General features: G+C 57.7%; 6 non-coding genes and 1 pseudogene across 6 annotated transcripts; all 7 read right to left on the bottom strand.

Annotated features, from left to right (window-relative positions):
• Positions 1-1715: 1715 nt before the first annotated feature.
• On the bottom strand, positions 1716-1847 carry LOC134354476 (U2 spliceosomal RNA; annotated as a pseudogene).
• A 2560-nt stretch (positions 1848-4407) lies between these two features.
• Positions 4408-4598, bottom strand: LOC134354455 (U2 spliceosomal RNA). Its single transcript, XR_010019820.1, has one exon. It is a non-coding gene; the product is annotated as a U2 spliceosomal RNA (small nuclear RNA).
• A 2554-nt stretch (positions 4599-7152) lies between these two features.
• Positions 7153-7343, bottom strand: LOC134354454 (U2 spliceosomal RNA). Its single transcript, XR_010019819.1, has one exon. It is a non-coding gene; the product is annotated as a U2 spliceosomal RNA (small nuclear RNA).
• A 2550-nt stretch (positions 7344-9893) lies between these two features.
• Positions 9894-10084, bottom strand: LOC134354453 (U2 spliceosomal RNA). Its single transcript, XR_010019818.1, has one exon. It is a non-coding gene; the product is annotated as a U2 spliceosomal RNA (small nuclear RNA).
• Positions 10085-12634: 2550 nt separating this feature from the next.
• LOC134354452 (U2 spliceosomal RNA) lies at positions 12635-12825 on the bottom strand. The gene has a single exon (XR_010019817.1). It is a non-coding gene; the product is annotated as a U2 spliceosomal RNA (small nuclear RNA).
• Positions 12826-15373: 2548 nt separating this feature from the next.
• Positions 15374-15564, bottom strand: LOC134354451 (U2 spliceosomal RNA). The gene has a single exon (XR_010019816.1). It is a non-coding gene; the product is annotated as a U2 spliceosomal RNA (small nuclear RNA).
• A 2550-nt stretch (positions 15565-18114) lies between these two features.
• Positions 18115-18305, bottom strand: LOC134354450 (U2 spliceosomal RNA). The gene has a single exon (XR_010019814.1). It is a non-coding gene; the product is annotated as a U2 spliceosomal RNA (small nuclear RNA).
• Between the last annotated feature and the right edge of the window lie 9 nt (positions 18306-18314).

Genomic DNA, 18314 nt, shown 5'->3' with positions numbered 1-18314 from the left:
TGAGAAGTTACCTCCCCGTAGCAGAATCCCCAGGCCGGAAGCGCGACAATCGTTGCCCCCCGACCACACAGACAAACCTTTTTTCCACCACCGTGACCACCTCCGGTAGTTACGGAGATGTGGTAGTCCGCACTCCTGGAGGAAGGTCACGTCGGTCTTTACAGTGTCCAGGTACTGGAGCGTGCTGACGCATCGCCCAGTACTCTTCAAACTTCGCACATTCAAGCACGCCAATTTAAGGTCTGCCATCATTGTAGGTCTCTTATTTTGGCTGCACTCCGTCCTCATCCTTGCCATCCTGAGCCTTCATTCCCACCGCCTTTGTGAAGTTTTCCACCTCCTGTGGGCTCAGGTACTGCTGGTAGTACTCCTCCGTGTGTGGCCGTTCTGGTTCTGGGCCCGGGGGGTTGTTGGCTTCCTGGGCTGCTTCCCCTTCCGGCTGCTGGGTGCCAACCGTGGCTCTGCTCCCGGATTCCCGGAGCTCGGTGTGTCTGCTGCTCTCCGCCTCCTGTACTTGGGGGGTGGCCAGCAGACTTTCCCCCTCCTCTCTCCTCCTCTCCACCTGTTCTGCCAGCCGCTTCTTCCGCTGGGGCTGCTGGCCTCCCCCAACTCCTTCCTCCTCTGAAGAGGACAGGGTACCAGAGGCTGTGTGGTTCCCTGCCCTTTTCTTGCGTTGCTCCGCCTTCTGTCGCTTGGCCGCCGCCTTTTGGGTCTTTTTCCGTTTCACGACCTTCCATTCCGTTTCCACCTCAGCTGTCCCTTCCTCCATGGACTCCTGCTCGTCATTTGCTTGGTCCTGGAGGGTCTGCAGTGGGGTGGCAGGTCTCGGGGTGCTTGCCCCTTCCTCCCTGGTCTCATCGTCCGCCCTGTCGGGTGCCTCTTCGGCAGTGCTGGCAGGGGCGTCCGAAACTGCCTGGGCCCTTTCAGGACCAGCACCACCCCTGGTTGCCTGTGCGTAGGTGCCCCCACGCCTCGGGCAGGCTCTGTACAGGTGGCCGTCTTGTCCACAAAGGTTGCAGGACTTGGCCTGCGTGCAGTCTTTGGTCAGGTGGCCTTCAGTTTTGCAGTTCTTGCACATCACCACCCTGCACTGGGCTGCGATGTGCCCTGCCTTGCCGCAGTTTCGGCACACCCTGGGTTGCCCCGCGTACACCGTGTACCCTCGGTTCCCTCCGATGGCGAAGACGGAGGGGGGGTGGATGACGCCGCCGTTGGAGTCCAACCTCAGCTTCACCTTGACCTGCCGTTTGCTGGTCCAGATTCCCAGTCCGTCCTTCACGTCTGCTGGCGTTCCTACGCTCTCCACATACCGAGCGAGGAATGTAAGGACATCTACCAATGGCACGTGCGGGTTGAACATGTGCACCGTGATTGTCCGTTCCTGCTGGGTAGCCGTGGCAAAGAGGGCCTGTGCTTTCAACAGCGACAGCGGCGCCTCTGTCCCCTTCAGCTGAAGCTGCTGGTACAGCTTCTGCCACCCTGCAGCCTGCCGGAAAGTCACGTCGAAAAAACCTGCAAAGTCCTGGACGCAGTAGATGTCGTCAGGCGTAAATCCGCAGCATTCCATCAAGACCTTCCGGATGAAGGTCTCTCGGGTGAAGCCGGTGCCCCCGTTCCGGTCTCGCACTGTCAGCCTGACAGTGTTCTTGATACCTTGGCCTCGAGCCGATGCACTGCTCGCTGCTGCCATCTTCCTCACTGCTGTCGTCGCTGGTATGGGGTGTTAGATTGGAGGCCAATCAGCATTAGGATCCACCCCTGCGTCAGCGCGAACTCTTCACCTCCGCCTTCTGGTCTGATAAGAACAGATACTACACTTGATCTTAGCCAAAAGGCCGAGAAGCGATGCAGGCATACGCTTGAGTCGGCTACATCCTGCCTAGCCTCTGGTGTTTAGATTGAAGCAGGAGGCCTGGCAAAGACCTTGCTGCCCTGGCCCGCTGGCAGCTCTCCCCTAGGTTGTCTGGGATGGGTGGGTGTGCTGGACAGCTGTTGCCTACCTGGTCCGTCATGAGTGCAAGTTGTCAGAGGCTATGTAAAGCTGCTAGTGATCCACCAATCATCTGGGAGTGGGGCCGTACTTATGGGCGCCTACGTCACTGGCACACTGCCTACGTCAAGGCTGCCGGCTCCCAGGTCGGTCTCAGAGGCTGGCTCAACTTGCACTGCTCTCCTGGTCATGGGAGGCTGGTCACGCTGTCCTGTCTGCACAAGAGTCTGCAGGGGGAGTGGGAGCAGGCCGCTGGGCCCTTCAAGGGCGTCCCTGCACTCGGCAAAGAGAGCGCGCCTCTCGGCTTTGCGCGCCCTAGCTGGCCGGCGCATCCATCCAGCTGAACGGTCTCCTTCGGAGGCTCTGCCCTCTCCGGGAGGGAGCGAGCGGATGGGACTGCGCCGGGCGACAAAGGCAGAGGCCACGTGCAACGCTCAAGACCGGTACGAGGGTTGTGGACGTGGCCAAAGTCCGCGGGCAGAAAAGCCTCCTGGCAAGTTTGGGAACAGGAGGATGTCAGCTACAGGTGTGCCTGAGGAGAAACAATGGGTGTGCTCTCCAAGCCGAAGGCTGAAGTGCAGCCATTCACACCTCTGTGCCTTTATTTTGACGTGTGTGCAATTACAATTGTTGAGTGGATTGAGTTTGTTTCATCTCCAGAAGCTGCAGACTTTGCGTCTGCACAGGCTATGATTGGACACAGTGTCTTCTCCCCTGCTCCCCCACCACCTTTTTTTTACCAGGGTGGATGGGGGTGGGTGTGTGTGTGTGTGTGTGTGTGTGTGTGTGTGTGTGTGTGTGTGTGTCTGTCTGTCTGTCTCTCTCTCTCACTGACTCACTCACTCACTCACTCAATCTCACAGAGACACAGAGTCACAGACACACGTGCACACGGAGTGCTGAGGGATCTGCCAAGCTCTGGTCACATGTACAGAGGGCAGTAAAGGGAGAAGGGCCGAGGCCCTTCACTATGCCTCTGTGCTGACGCCTGAGCAGACTGACTGGTTTTGCAGCGGGGTGGGTGCACGGATGTAGAAATAGGAGGGAAGGAGGGAAATGTGTGGCGGGCTGACGGCGGCCCTGTGCCCCACTGCTGTGCAGGTGCGTTTTTGGCCGGCATGGCTCGGTGGCGGAGTGGGCGGGCGCGTGTGCGCGCTGTGCTGTGGAAGGAAAGGGGTACTGATTATGCCTTGGTTGTGAAACAGGAAATGGATCGGCGAAATGCCTGCCGGAGGGAGGCACAGTGCTGTGCTGTGCGTGAAGCAGGGGCACGTGGATGGATGTGGCACTTGTGGAGACGTGCGCCAAAGCTGGACGCCGAGTAGGTACGTGTAAGCATGAGAGGTTTGAGTGATTTTGGGGTTTGGGACGTGATTTTGAGCGAGGCTGGAGATGCACTGCACTGCCAATGTATATTGGGGAGGTCTGAGTGGGGGGTTGTGCCTCTGCCTTGCCTCGAACGGTGGGCGGGGCTTTGGGGCTGGGGCAGGGGCAGGCAGACGCATCACAATGGAGATTTGTGAGTCGAGTCGGGTCGGGTCGGGCAGAGCAGAGGAGGCCAGGCCAGGCCAGGGCAGGTAGGCAGAGTTTTGCTGGTGCTATGGCTAGGTGGTGATGCTTGTAGCTGGTCTGTCTGTCTGTCTGTCTGTCTGGGCAGGAGAGCAGCAGTCTTGGCAGTCTGGTGCAGGCGGGGAGGATGCAGCACCGGGCCCCGTTGCTCTGTGGCCGGGCTCCATCGGATGCCTCCCTTCCTTCCTCTCGTCCACGAGCCCTGGCTGCTGGCACACTTGAACGAGCCTGCCTGTCCGACAGGCTGGCTGCTGGTGAAATCATTCGTTCATTCGCCTCGTTCGTTCGTTCGTTCGTTCGTTCGTTCGTTCGCCCGCCCGTCCGTCCGTCCGTCCCGTCCTCCGTTGGCTTCAAGGAGCAGCTGAGAAGCCTGAGCCTGAGAAGTGGAGCGAGCGTGGCGGGACAGAAAAGGCCTTTCGGCCCGCTCCGCTTCACTCTGCTTCTGTGCTTGGTGCAGGCAGCTGCCGAGTGAGCAGGCATCAGAATGAGTGTGCCGGTTGAGCAGTTTGCTTCAGGAATGAATGCCAAGGGGCATCTCTCATGAAGTTGCTGCCTTGCCTGCAGCACCTGATCTGGTTGCAGCCTGGATGTGCACTTGATCTTAGCCATCAAATGGCTTGATCAAATGGCCCAGATATATGATGCTCGTGCTGTTGTTGAGTTGTCTGCCCATGGCGTGAGTGAGTGAGTGAGCTGTATCGACAGACAGACACAGACACAGGAGAAGTGTAGAGCAAGCAGCTAGCTCTCTCCTCTCTCTCCATGTGCGTGCATGCTTGTCTGTGCTGCTGTGCCTGATGGAGCTTTCGTCGTTTTCCTTTTCTTTGCTACTTTGAAATTCCCCAGAAGGGGAGTGCACCGTTCCCAGAGGCACTGCAATACCGGGTCGATGCGTGGAGTGGACGGAGCAAGCCCCTATTCCATCTCCCTGTTCCAAAAATCAATTTAATATATGGTCCCCAGATAAGGGACGTATCAGATATTAAACTGATAAGAACAGATACTACACTTGATCTTAGCCAAAAGGCCGAGAAGCGATGCAGGCATACGCTTGAGTCGGCTACATCCTGCCTAGCCTCTGGTGTTTAGATTGAAGCAGGAGGCCTGGCAAAGACCTTGCTGCCCTGGCCCGCTGGCAGCTCTCCCCTAGGTTGTCTGGGATGGGTGGGTGTGCTGGACAGCTGTTGCCTACCTGGTCCGTCATGAGTGCAAGTTGTCAGAGGCTATGTAAAGCTGCTAGTGATCCACCAATCATCTGGGAGTGGGGCCGTACTTATGGGCGCCTACGTCACTGGCACACTGCCTACGTCAAGGCTGCCGGCTCCCAGGTCGGTCTCAGAGGCTGGCTCAACTTGCACTGCTCTCCTGGTCATGGGAGGCTGGTCACGCTGTCCTGTCTGCACAAGAGTCTGCAGGGGGAGTGGGAGCAGGCCGCTGGGCCCTTCAAGGGCGTCCCTGCACTCGGCAAAGAGAGCGCGCCTCTCGGCTTTGCGCGCCCTAGCTGGCCGGCGCATCCATCCAGCTGAACGGTCTCCTTCGGAGGCTCTGCCCTCTCCGGGAGGGAGCGAGCGGATGGGACTGCGCCGGGCGACAAAGGCAGAGGCCACGTGCAACGCTCAAGACCGGTACGAGGGTTGTGGACGTGGCCAAAGTCCGCGGGCAGAAAAGCCTCCTGGCAAGTTTGGGAACAGGAGGATGTCAGCTACAGGTGTGCCTGAGGAGAAACAATGGGTGTGCTCTCCAAGCCGAAGGCTGAAGTGCAGCCATTCACACCTCTGTGCCTTTATTTTGACGTGTGTGCAATTACAATTGTTGAGTGGATTGAGTTTGTTTCATCTCCAGAAGCTGCAGACTTTGCGTCTGCACAGGCTATGATTGGACACAGTGTCTTCTCCCCTGCTCCCCCACCACCTTTTTTTTACCAGGGTGGATGGGGGTGGGTGTGTGTGTGTGTGTGTGTGTGTGTGTGTGTGTGTGTGTGTGTGTGTCTGTCTGTCTGTCTCTCTCTCTCACTGACTCACTCACTCACTCACTCAATCTCACAGAGACACAGAGTCACAGACACACGTGCACACGGAGTGCTGAGGGATCTGCCAAGCTCTGGTCACATGTACAGAGGGCAGTAAAGGGAGAAGGGCCGAGGCCCTTCACTATGCCTCTGTGCTGACGCCTGAGCAGACTGACTGGTTTTGCAGCGGGGTGGGTGCACGGATGTAGAAATAGGAGGGAAGGAGGGAAATGTGTGGCGGGCTGACGGCGGCCCTGTGCCCCACTGCTGTGCAGGTGCGTTTTTGGCCGGCATGGCTCGGTGGCGGAGTGGGCGGGCGCGTGTGCGCGCTGTGCTGTGGAAGGAAAGGGGTACTGATTATGCCTTGGTTGTGAAACAGGAAATGGATCGGCGAAATGCCTGCCGGAGGGAGGCACAGTGCTGTGCTGTGCGTGAAGCAGGGGCACGTGGATGGATGTGGCACTTGTGGAGACGTGCGCCAAAGCTGGACGCCGAGTAGGTACGTGTAAGCATGAGAGGTTTGAGTGATTTTGGGGTTTGGGACGTGATTTTGAGCGAGGCTGGAGATGCACTGCACTGCCAATGTATATTGGGGAGGTCTGAGTGGGGGGTTGTGCCTCTGCCTTGCCTCGAACGGTGGGCGGGGCTTTGGGGCTGGGGCAGGGGCAGGCAGACGCATCACAATGGAGATTTGTGAGTCGAGTCGGGTCGGGTCGGGCAGAGCAGAGGAGGCCAGGCCAGGCCAGGGCAGGTAGGCAGAGTTTTGCTGGTGCTATGGCTAGGTGGTGATGCTTGTAGCTGGTCTGTCTGTCTGTCTGTCTGTCTGGGCAGGAGAGCAGCAGTCTTGGCAGTCTGGTGCAGGCGGGGAGGATGCAGCACCGGGCCCCGTTGCTCTGTGGCCGGGCTCCATCGGATGCCTCCCTTCCTTCCTCTCGTCCACGAGCCCTGGCTGCTGGCACACTTGAACGAGCCTGCCTGTCCGACAGGCTGGCTGCTGGTGAAATCATTCGTTCATTCGCCTCGTTCGTTCGTTCGTTCGTTCGTTCCCGCCCGTCCGTCCGTCCGTCCGTCCCGTCCTCCGTTGGCTTCAAGGAGCAGCTGAGAAGCCTGAGCCTGAGAAGTGGAGCGAGCGTGGCGGGACAGAAAAGGCCTTTCGGCCCGCTCCGCTTCACTCTGCTTCTGTGCTTGGTGCAGGCAGCTGCCGAGTGAGCAGGCATCAGAATGAGTGTGCCGGTTGAGCAGTTTGCTTCAGGAATGAATGCCAAGGGGCATCTCTCATGAAGTTGCTGCCTTGCCTGCAGCACCTGATCTGGTTGCAGCCTGGATGTGCACTTGATCTTAGCCATCAAATGGCTTGATCAAATGGCCCAGATATATGATGCTCGTGCTGTTGTTGAGTTGTCTGCCCATGGCGTGAGTGAGTGAGTGAGCTGTATCGACAGACAGACACAGACACAGGAGAAGTGTAGAGCAAGCAGCTAGCTCTCTCCTCTCTCTCCATGTGCGTGCATGCTTGTCTGTGCTGCTGTGCCTGATGGAGCTTTCGTCGTTTTCCTTTTCTTTGCTACTTTGAAATTCCCCAGAAGGGGAGTGCACCGTTCCCAGAGGCACTGCAATACCGGGTCGATGCGTGGAGTGGACGGAGCAAGCCCCTATTCCATCTCCCTGTTCCAAAAATCAATTTAATATATGGTCCCCAGATAAGGGACGTATCAGATATTAAACTGATAAGAACAGATACTACACTTGATCTTAGCCAAAAGGCCGAGAAGCGATGCAGGCATACGCTTGAGTCGGCTACATCCTGCCTAGCCTCTGGTGTTTAGATTGAAGCAGGAGGCCTGGCAAAGACCTTGCTGCCCTGGCCCGCTGGCAGCTCTCCCCTAGGTTGTCTGGGATGGGTGGGTGTGCTGGACAGCTGTTGCCTACCTGGTCCGTCATGAGTGCAAGTTGTCAGAGGCTATGTAAAGCTGCTAGTGATCCACCAATCATCTGGGAGTGGGGCCGTACTTATGGGCGCCTACGTCACTGGCACACTGCCTACGTCAAGGCTGCCGGCTCCCAGGTCGGTCTCAGAGGCTGGCTCAACTTGCACTGCTCTCCTGGTCATGGGAGGCTGGTCACGCTGTCCTGTCTGCACAAGAGTCTGCAGGGGGAGTGGGAGCAGGCCGCTGGGCCCTTCAAGGGCGTCCCTGCACTCGGCAAAGAGAGCGCGCCTCTCGGCTTTGCGCGCCCTAGCTGGCCGGCGCATCCATCCAGCTGAACGGTCTCCTTCGGAGGCTCTGCCCTCTCCGGGAGGGAGCGAGCGGATGGGACTGCGCCGGGCGACAAAGGCAGAGGCCACGTGCAACGCTCAAGACCGGTACGAGGGTTGTGGACGTGGCCAAAGTCCGCGGGCAGAAAAGCCTCCTGGCAAGTTTGGGAACAGGAGGATGTCAGCTACAGGTGTGCCTGAGGAGAAACAATGGGTGTGCTCTCCAAGCCGAAGGCTGAAGTGCAGCCATTCACACCTCTGTGCCTTTATTTTGACGTGTGTGCAATTACAATTGTTGAGTGGATTGAGTTTGTTTCATCTCCAGAAGCTGCAGACTTTGCGTCTGCACAGGCTATGATTGGACACAGTGTCTTCTCCCCTGCTCCCCCACCACCTTTTTTTTACCAGGGTGGATGGGGGTGGGTGTGTGTGTGTGTGTGTGTGTGTGTGTGTGTGTGTGTGTGTGTGTCTGTCTGTCTGTCTCTCTCTCTCACTGACTCACTCACTCACTCACTCAATCTCACAGAGACACAGAGTCACAGACACACGTGCACACGGAGTGCTGAGGGATCTGCCAAGCTCTGGTCACATGTACAGAGGGCAGTAAAGGGAGAAGGGCCGAGGCCCTTCACTATGCCTCTGTGCTGACGCCTGAGCAGACTGACTGGTTTTGCAGCGGGGTGGGTGCACGGATGTAGAAATAGGAGGGAAGGAGGGAAATGTGTGGCGGGCTGACGGCGGCCCTGTGCCCCACTGCTGTGCAGGTGCGTTTTTGGCCGGCATGGCTCGGTGGCGGAGTGGGCGGGCGCGTGTGCGCGCTGTGCTGTGGAAGGAAAGGGGTACTGATTATGCCTTGGTTGTGAAACAGGAAATGGATCGGCGAAATGCCTGCCGGAGGGAGGCACAGTGCTGTGCTGTGCGTGAAGCAGGGGCACGTGGATGGATGTGGCACTTGTGGAGACGTGCGCCAAAGCTGGACGCCGAGTAGGTACGTGTAAGCATGAGAGGTTTGAGTGATTTTGGGGTTTGGGACGTGATTTTGAGCGAGGCTGGAGATGCACTGCACTGCCAATGTATATTGGGGAGGTCTGAGTGGGGGGTTGTGCCTCTGCCTTGCCTCGAACGGTGGGCGGGGCTTTGGGGCTGGGGCAGGGGCAGGCAGACGCATCACAATGGAGATTTGTGAGTCGAGTCGGGTCGGGTCGGGCAGAGCAGAGGAGGCCAGGCCAGGCCAGGGCAGGTAGGCAGAGTTTTGCTGGTGCTATGGCTAGGTGGTGATGCTTGTAGCTGGTCTGTCTGTCTGTCTGTCTGTCTGGGCAGGAGAGCAGCAGTCTTGGCAGTCTGGTGCAGGCGGGGAGGATGCAGCACCGGGCCCCGTTGCTCTGTGGCCGGGCTCCATCGGATGCCTCCCTTCCTTCCTCTCGTCCACGAGCCCTGGCTGCTGGCACACTTGAACGAGCCTGCCTGTCCGACAGGCTGGCTGCTGGTGAAATCATTCGTTCATTCGCCTCGTTCGTTCGTTCGTTCGTTCGTTCGTTCGCCCGTCCGTCCGTCCGTCCCGTCCTCCGTTGGCTTCAAGGAGCAGCTGAGAAGCCTGAGCCTGAGAAGTGGAGCGAGCGTGGCGGGACAGAAAAGGCCTTTCGGCCCGCTCCGCTTCACTCTGCTTCTGTGCTTGGTGCAGGCAGCTGCCGAGTGAGCAGGCATCAGAATGAGTGTGCCGGTTGAGCAGTTTGCTTCAGGAATGAATGCCAAGGGGCATCTCTCATGAAGTTGCTGCCTTGCCTGCAGCACCTGATCTGGTTGCAGCCTGGATGTGCACTTGATCTTAGCCATCAAATGGCTTGATCAAATGGCCCAGATATATGATGCTCGTGCTGTTGTTGAGTTGTCTGCCCATGGCGTGAGTGAGTGAGTGAGCTGTATCGACAGACAGACACAGACACAGGAGAAGTGTAGAGCAAGCAGCTAGCTCTCTCCTCTCTCTCCATGTGCGTGCATGCTTGTCTGTGCTGCTGTGCCTGATGGAGCTTTCGTCGTTTTCCTTTTCTTTGCTACTTTGAAATTCCCCAGAAGGGGAGTGCACCGTTCCCAGAGGCACTGCAATACCGGGTCGATGCGTGGAGTGGACGGAGCAAGCCCCTATTCCATCTCCCTGTTCCAAAAATCAATTTAATATATGGTCCCCAGATAAGGGACGTATCAGATATTAAACTGATAAGAACAGATACTACACTTGATCTTAGCCAAAAGGCCGAGAAGCGATGCAGGCATACGCTTGAGTCGGCTACATCCTGCCTAGCCTCTGGTGTTTAGATTGAAGCAGGAGGCCTGGCAAAGACCTTGCTGCCCTGGCCCGCTGGCAGCTCTCCCCTAGGTTGTCTGGGATGGGTGGGTGTGCTGGACAGCTGTTGCCTACCTGGTCCGTCATGAGTGCAAGTTGTCAGAGGCTATGTAAAGCTGCTAGTGATCCACCAATCATCTGGGAGTGGGGCCGTACTTATGGGCGCCTACGTCACTGGCACACTGCCTACGTCAAGGCTGCCGGCTCCCAGGTCGGTCTCAGAGGCTGGCTCAACTTGCACTGCTCTCCTGGTCATGGGAGGCTGGTCACGCTGTCCTGTCTGCACAAGAGTCTGCAGGGGGAGTGGGAGCAGGCCGCTGGGCCCTTCAAGGGCGTCCCTGCACTCGGCAAAGAGAGCGCGCCTCTCGGCTTTGCGCGCCCTAGCTGGCCGGCGCATCCATCCAGCTGAACGGTCTCCTTCGGAGGCTCTGCCCTCTCCGGGAGGGAGCGAGCGGATGGGACTGCGCCGGGCGACAAAGGCAGAGGCCACGTGCAACGCTCAAGACCGGTACGAGGGTTGTGGACGTGGCCAAAGTCCGCGGGCAGAAAAGCCTCCTGGCAAGTTTGGGAACAGGAGGATGTCAGCTACAGGTGTGCCTGAGGAGAAACAATGGGTGTGCTCTCCAAGCCGAAGGCTGAAGTGCAGCCATTCACACCTCTGTGCCTTTATTTTGACGTGTGTGCAATTACAATTGTTGAGTGGATTGAGTTTGTTTCATCTCCAGAAGCTGCAGACTTTGCGTCTGCACAGGCTATGATTGGACACAGTGTCTTCTCCCCTGCTCCCCCACCACCTTTTTTTTACCAGGGTGGATGGGGGTGGGTGTGTGTGTGTGTGTGTGTGTGTGTGTGTGTGTGTGTGTGTGTGTGTCTGTCTGTCTCTCTCTCTCTCACTGACTCACTCACTCACTCACTCAATCTCACAGAGACACAGAGTCACAGACACACGTGCACACGGAGTGCTGAGGGATCTGCCAAGCTCTGGTCACATGTACAGAGGGCAGTAAAGGGAGAAGGGCCGAGGCCCTTCACTATGCCTCTGTGCTGACGCCTGAGCAGACTGACTGGTTTTGCAGCGGGGTGGGTGCACGGATGTAGAAATAGGAGGGAAGGAGGGAAATGTGTGGCGGGCTGACGGCGGCCCTGTGCCCCACTGCTGTGCAGGTGCGTTTTTGGCCGGCATGGCTCGGTGGCGGAGTGGGCGGGCGCGTGTGCGCGCTGTGCTGTGGAAGGAAAGGGGTACTGATTATGCCTTGGTTGTGAAACAGGAAATGGATCGGCGAAATGCCTGCCGGAGGGAGGCACAGTGCTGTGCTGTGCGTGAAGCAGGGGCACGTGGATGGATGTGGCACTTGTGGAGACGTGCGCCAAAGCTGGACGCCGAGTAGGTACGTGTAAGCATGAGAGGTTTGAGTGATTTTGGGGTTTGGGACGTGATTTTGAGCGAGGCTGGAGATGCACTGCACTGCCAATGTATATTGGGGAGGTCTGAGTGGGGGGTTGTGCCTCTGCCTTGCCTCGAACGGTGGGCGGGGCTTTGGGGCTGGGGCAGGGGCAGGCAGACGCATCACAATGGAGATTTGTGAGTCGAGTCGGGTCGGGTCGGGCAGAGCAGAGGAGGCCAGGCCAGGCCAGGGCAGGTAGGCAGAGTTTTGCTGGTGCTATGGCTAGGTGGTGATGCTTGTAGCTGGTCTGTCTGTCTGTCTGTCTGTCTGGGCAGGAGAGCAGCAGTCTTGGCAGTCTGGTGCAGGCGGGGAGGATGCAGCACCGGGCCCCGTTGCTCTGTGGCCGGGCTCCATCGGATGCCTCCCTTCCTTCCTCTCGTCCACGAGCCCTGGCTGCTGGCACACTTGAACGAGCCTGCCTGTCCGACAGGCTGGCTGCTGGTGAAATCATTCGTTCATTCGCCTCGTTCGTTCGTTCGTTCGTTCGTTCGCCCGCCCGTCCGTCCGTCCGTCCCGTCCTCCGTTGGCTTCAAGGAGCAGCTGAGAAGCCTGAGCCTGAGAAGTGGAGCGAGCGTGGCGGGACAGAAAAGGCCTTTCGGCCCGCTCCGCTTCACTCTGCTTCTGTGCTTGGTGCAGGCAGCTGCCGAGTGAGCAGGCATCAGAATGAGTGTGCCGGTTGAGCAGTTTGCTTCAGGAATGAATGCCAAGGGGCATCTCTCATGAAGTTGCTGCCTTGCCTGCAGCACCTGATCTGGTTGCAGCCTGGATGTGCACTTGATCTTAGCCATCAAATGGCTTGATCAAATGGCCCAGATATATGATGCTCGTGCTGTTGTTGAGTTGTCTGCCCATGGCGTGAGTGAGTGAGTGAGCTGTATCGACAGACAGACACAGACACAGGAGAAGTGTAGAGCAAGCAGCTAGCTCTCTCCTCTCTCTCCATGTGCGTGCATGCTTGTCTGTGCTGCTGTGCCTGATGGAGCTTTCGTCGTTTTCCTTTTCTTTGCTACTTTGAAATTCCCCAGAAGGGGAGTGCACCGTTCCCAGAGGCACTGCAATACCGGGTCGATGCGTGGAGTGGACGGAGCAAGCCCCTATTCCATCTCCCTGTTCCAAAAATCAATTTAATATATGGTCCCCAGATAAGGGACGTATCAGATATTAAACTGATAAGAACAGATACTACACTTGATCTTAGCCAAAAGGCCGAGAAGCGATGCAGGCATACGCTTGAGTCGGCTACATCCTGCCTAGCCTCTGGTGTTTAGATTGAAGCAGGAGGCCTGGCAAAGACCTTGCTGCCCTGGCCCGCTGGCAGCTCTCCCCTAGGTTGTCTGGGATGGGTGGGTGTGCTGGACAGCTGTTGCCTACCTGGTCCGTCATGAGTGCAAGTTGTCAGAGGCTATGTAAAGCTGCTAGTGATCCACCAATCATCTGGGAGTGGGGCCGTACTTATGGGCGCCTACGTCACTGGCACACTGCCTACGTCAAGGCTGCCGGCTCCCAGGTCGGTCTCAGAGGCTGGCTCAACTTGCACTGCTCTCCTGGTCATGGGAGGCTGGTCACGCTGTCCTGTCTGCACAAGAGTCTGCAGGGGGAGTGGGAGCAGGCCGCTGGGCCCTTCAAGGGCGTCCCTGCACTCGGCAAAGAGAGCGCGCCTCTCGGCTTTGCGCGCCCTAGCTGGCCGGCGCATCCATCCAGCTGAACGGTCTCCTTCGGAGGCTCTGCCCTCTCCGGGAGGGAGCGAGCGGATGGGACTGCGCCGGGCGACAAAGGCAGAGGCCACGTGCAACGCTCAAGACCGGTACGAGGGTTGTGGACGTGGCCAAAGTCCGCGGGCAGAAAAGCCTCCTGGCAAGTTTGGGAACAGGAGGATGTCAGCTACAGGTGTGCCTGAGGAGAAACAATGGGTGTGCTCTCCAAGCCGAAGGCTGAAGTGCAGCCATTCACACCTCTGTGCCTTTATTTTGACGTGTGTGCAATTACAATTGTTGAGTGGATTGAGTTTGTTTCATCTCCAGAAGCTGCAGACTTTGCGTCTGCACAGGCTATGATTGGACACAGTGTCTTCTCCCCTGCTCCCCCACCACCTTTTTTTTACCAGGGTGGATGGGGGTGGGTGTGTGTGTGTGTGTGTGTGTGTGTGTGTGTGTGTGTGTGTGTCTGTCTGTCTGTCTCTCTCTCTCACTGACTCACTCACTCACTCACTCAATCTCACAGAGACACAGAGTCACAGACACACGTGCACACGGAGTGCTGAGGGATCTGCCAAGCTCTGGTCACATGTACAGAGGGCAGTAAAGGGAGAAGGGCCGAGGCCCTTCACTATGCCTCTGTGCTGACGCCTGAGCAGACTGACTGGTTTTGCAGCGGGGTGGGTGCACGGATGTAGAAATAGGAGGGAAGGAGGGAAATGTGTGGCGGGCTGACGGCGGCCCTGTGCCCCACTGCTGTGCAGGTGCGTTTTTGGCCGGCATGGCTCGGTGGCGGAGTGGGCGGGCGCGTGTGCGCGCTGTGCTGTGGAAGGAAAGGGGTACTGATTATGCCTTGGTTGTGAAACAGGAAATGGATCGGCGAAATGCCTGCCGGAGGGAGGCACAGTGCTGTGCTGTGCGTGAAGCAGGGGCACGTGGATGGATGTGGCACTTGTGGAGACGTGCGCCAAAGCTGGACGCCGAGTAGGTACGTGTAAGCATGAGAGGTTTGAGTGATTTTGGGGTTTGGGACGTGTTTTGAGCGAGGCTGGAGATGCACTGCACTGCCAATGTATATTGGGGAGGTCTGAGTGGGGGGTTGTGCCTCTGCCTTGCCTCGAACGGTGGGCGGGGCTTTGGGGCTGGGGCAGGGGCAGGCAGACGCATCACAATGGAGATTTGTGAGTCGAGTCGGGTCGGGTCGGGCAGAGCAGAGGAGGCCAGGCCAGGCCAGGGCAGGTAGGCAGAGTTTTGCTGGTGCTATGGCTAGGTGGTGATGCTTGTAGCTGGTCTGTCTGTCTGTCTGTCTGTCTGGGCAGGAGAGCAGCAGTCTTGGCAGTCTGGTGCAGGCGGGGAGGATGCAGCACCGGGCCCCGTTGCTCTGTGGCCGGGCTCCATCGGATGCCTCCCTTCCTTCCTCTCGTCCACGAGCCCTGGCTGCTGGCACACTTGAACGAGCCTGCCTGTCCGACAGGCTGGCTGCTGGTGAAATCATTCGTTCATTCGCCTCGTTCGTTCGTTCGTTCGTTCGTTCGGCCCGCCCGTCCGTCCGTCCGTCCCGTCCTCCGTTGGCTTCAAGGAGCAGCTGAGAAGCCTGAGCCTGAGAAGTGGAGCGAGCGTGGCGGGACAGAAAAGGCCTTTCGGCCCGCTCCGCTTCACTCTGCTTCTGTGCTTGGTGCAGGCAGCTGCCGAGTGAGCAGGCATCAGAATGAGTGTGCCGGTTGAGCAGTTTGCTTCAGGAATGAATGCCAAGGGGCATCTCTCATGAAGTTGCTGCCTTGCCTGCAGCACCTGATCTGGTTGCAGCCTGGATGTGCACTTGATCTTAGCCATCAAATGGCTTGATCAAATGGCCCAGATATATGATGCTCGTGCTGTTGTTGAGTTGTCTGCCCATGGCGTGAGTGAGTGAGTGAGCTGTATCGACAGACAGACACAGACACAGGAGAAGTGTAGAGCAAGCAGCTAGCTCTCTCCTCTCTCTCCATGTGCGTGCATGCTTGTCTGTGCTGCTGTGCCTGATGGAGCTTTCGTCGTTTTCCTTTTCTTTGCTACTTTGAAATTCCCCAGAAGGGGAGTGCACCGTTCCCAGAGGCACTGCAATACCGGGTCGATGCGTGGAGTGGACGGAGCAAGCCCCTATTCCATCTCCCTGTTCCAAAAATCAATTTAATATATGGTCCCCAGATAAGGGACGTATCAGATATTAAACTGATAAGAACAGATACTACACTTGATCTTAGCCAAAAGGCCGAGAAGCGATGCAGGCATACGCTTGAGTCGGCTACATCCTGCCTAGCCTCTGGTGTTTAGATTGAAGCAGGAGGCCTGGCAAAGACCTTGCTGCCCTGGCCCGCTGGCAGCTCTCCCCTAGGTTGTCTGGGATGGGTGGGTGTGCTGGACAGCTGTTGCCTACCTGGTCCGTCATGAGTGCAAGTTGTCAGAGGCTATGTAAAGCTGCTAGTGATCCACCAATCATCTGGGAGTGGGGCCGTACTTATGGGCGCCTACGTCACTGGCACACTGCCTACGTCAAGGCTGCCGGCTCCCAGGTCGGTCTCAGAGGCTGGCTCAACTTGCACTGCTCTCCTGGTCATGGGAGGCTGGTCACGCTGTCCTGTCTGCACAAGAGTCTGCAGGGGGAGTGGGAGCAGGCCGCTGGGCCCTTCAAGGGCGTCCCTGCACTCGGCAAAGAGAGCGCGCCTCTCGGCTTTGCGCGCCCTAGCTGGCCGGCGCATCCATCCAGCTGAACGGTCTCCTTCGGAGGCTCTGCCCTCTCCGGGAGGGAGCGAGCGGATGGGACTGCGCCGGGCGACAAAGGCAGAGGCCACGTGCAACGCTCAAGACCGGTACGAGGGTTGTGGACGTGGCCAAAGTCCGCGGGCAGAAAAGCCTCCTGGCAAGTTTGGGAACAGGAGGATGTCAGCTACAGGTGTGCCTGAGGAGAAACAATGGGTGTGCTCTCCAAGCCGAAGGCTGAAGTGCAGCCATTCACACCTCTGTGCCTTTATTTTGACGTGTGTGCAATTACAATTGTTGAGTGGATTGAGTTTGTTTCATCTCCAGAAGCTGCAGACTTTGCGTCTGCACAGGCTATGATTGGACACAGTGTCTTCTCCCCTGCTCCCCCACCACCTTTTTTTTACCAGGGTGGATGGGGGTGGGTGTGTGTGTGTGTGTGTGTGTGTGTGTGTGTGTGTGTGTGTGTGTCTGTCTGTCTGTCTCTCTCTCTCACTGACTCACTCACTCACTCACTCAATCTCACAGAGACACAGAGTCACAGACACACGTGCACACGGAGTGCTGAGGGATCTGCCAAGCTCTGGTCACATGTACAGAGGGCAGTAAAGGGAGAAGGGCCGAGGCCCTTCACTATGCCTCTGTGCTGACGCCTGAGCAGACTGACTGGTTTTGCAGCGGGGTGGGTGCACGGATGTAGAAATAGGAGGGAAGGAGGGAAATGTGTGGCGGGCTGACGGCGGCCCTGTGCCCCACTGCTGTGCAGGTGCGTTTTTGGCCGGCATGGCTCGGTGGCGGAGTGGGCGGGCGCGTGTGCGCGCTGTGCTGTGGAAGGAAAGGGGTACTGATTATGCCTTGGTTGTGAAACAGGAAATGGATCGGCGAAATGCCTGCCGGAGGGAGGCACAGTGCTGTGCTGTGCGTGAAGCAGGGGCACGTGGATGGATGTGGCACTTGTGGAGACGTGCGCCAAAGCTGGACGCCGAGTAGGTACGTGTAAGCATGAGAGGTTTGAGTGATTTTGGGGTTTGGGACGTGATTTTGAGCGAGGCTGGAGATGCACTGCACTGCCAATGTATATTGGGGAGGTCTGAGTGGGGGGTTGTGCCTCTGCCTTGCCTCGAACGGTGGGCGGGGCTTTGGGGCTGGGGCAGGGGCAGGCAGACGCATCACAATGGAGATTTGTGAGTCGAGTCGGGTCGGGTCGGGCAGAGCAGAGGAGGCCAGGCCAGGCCAGGGCAGGTAGGCAGAGTTTTGCTGGTGCTATGGCTAGGTGGTGATGCTTGTAGCTGGTCTGTCTGTCTGTCTGTCTGTCTGGGCAGGAGAGCAGCAGTCTTGGCAGTCTGGTGCAGGCGGGGAGGATGCAGCACCGGGCCCCGTTGCTCTGTGGCCGGGCTCCATCGGATGCCTCCCTTCCTTCCTCTCGTCCACGAGCCCTGGCTGCTGGCACACTTGAACGAGCCTGCCTGTCCGACAGGCTGGCTGCTGGTGAAATCATTCGTTCATTCGCCTCGTTCGTTCGTTCGTTCGTTCGTTCGCCCGCCCGTCCGTCCGTCCGTCCCGTCCTCCGTTGGCTTCAAGGAGCAGCTGAGAAGCCTGAGCCTGAGAAGTGGAGCGAGCGTGGCGGGACAGAAAAGGCCTTTCGGCCCGCTCCGCTTCACTCTGCTTCTGTGCTTGGTGCAGGCAGCTGCCGAGTGAGCAGGCATCAGAATGAGTGTGCCGGTTGAGCAGTTTGCTTCAGGAATGAATGCCAAGGGGCATCTCTCATGAAGTTGCTGCCTTGCCTGCAGCACCTGATCTGGTTGCAGCCTGGATGTGCACTTGATCTTAGCCATCAAATGGCTTGATCAAATGGCCCAGATATATGATGCTCGTGCTGTTGTTGAGTTGTCTGCCCATGGCGTGAGTGAGTGAGTGAGCTGTATCGACAGACAGACACAGACACAGGAGAAGTGTAGAGCAAGCAGCTAGCTCTCTCCTCTCTCTCCATGTGCGTGCATGCTTGTCTGTGCTGCTGTGCCTGATGGAGCTTTCGTCGTTTTCCTTTTCTTTGCTACTTTGAAATTCCCCAGAAGGGGAGTGCACCGTTCCCAGAGGCACTGCAATACCGGGTCGATGCGTGGAGTGGACGGAGCAAGCCCCTATTCCATCTCCCTGTTCCAAAAATCAATTTAATATATGGTCCCCAGATAAGGGACGTATCAGATATTAAACTGATAAGAACAGATACTACACTTGATCTTAGCCAAAAGGCCGAGAAGCGATGCAGGCATA

Source organism: Mobula hypostoma, chromosome 11 (assembly GCF_963921235.1).
Source record: "Mobula hypostoma chromosome 11, sMobHyp1.1, whole genome shotgun sequence".
In the NCBI taxonomy this organism is placed as follows: Eukaryota; Metazoa; Chordata; class Chondrichthyes; order Myliobatiformes; family Myliobatidae; genus Mobula; species Mobula hypostoma.
This window is presented reverse-complemented; position numbering and strand designations above follow the sequence as displayed.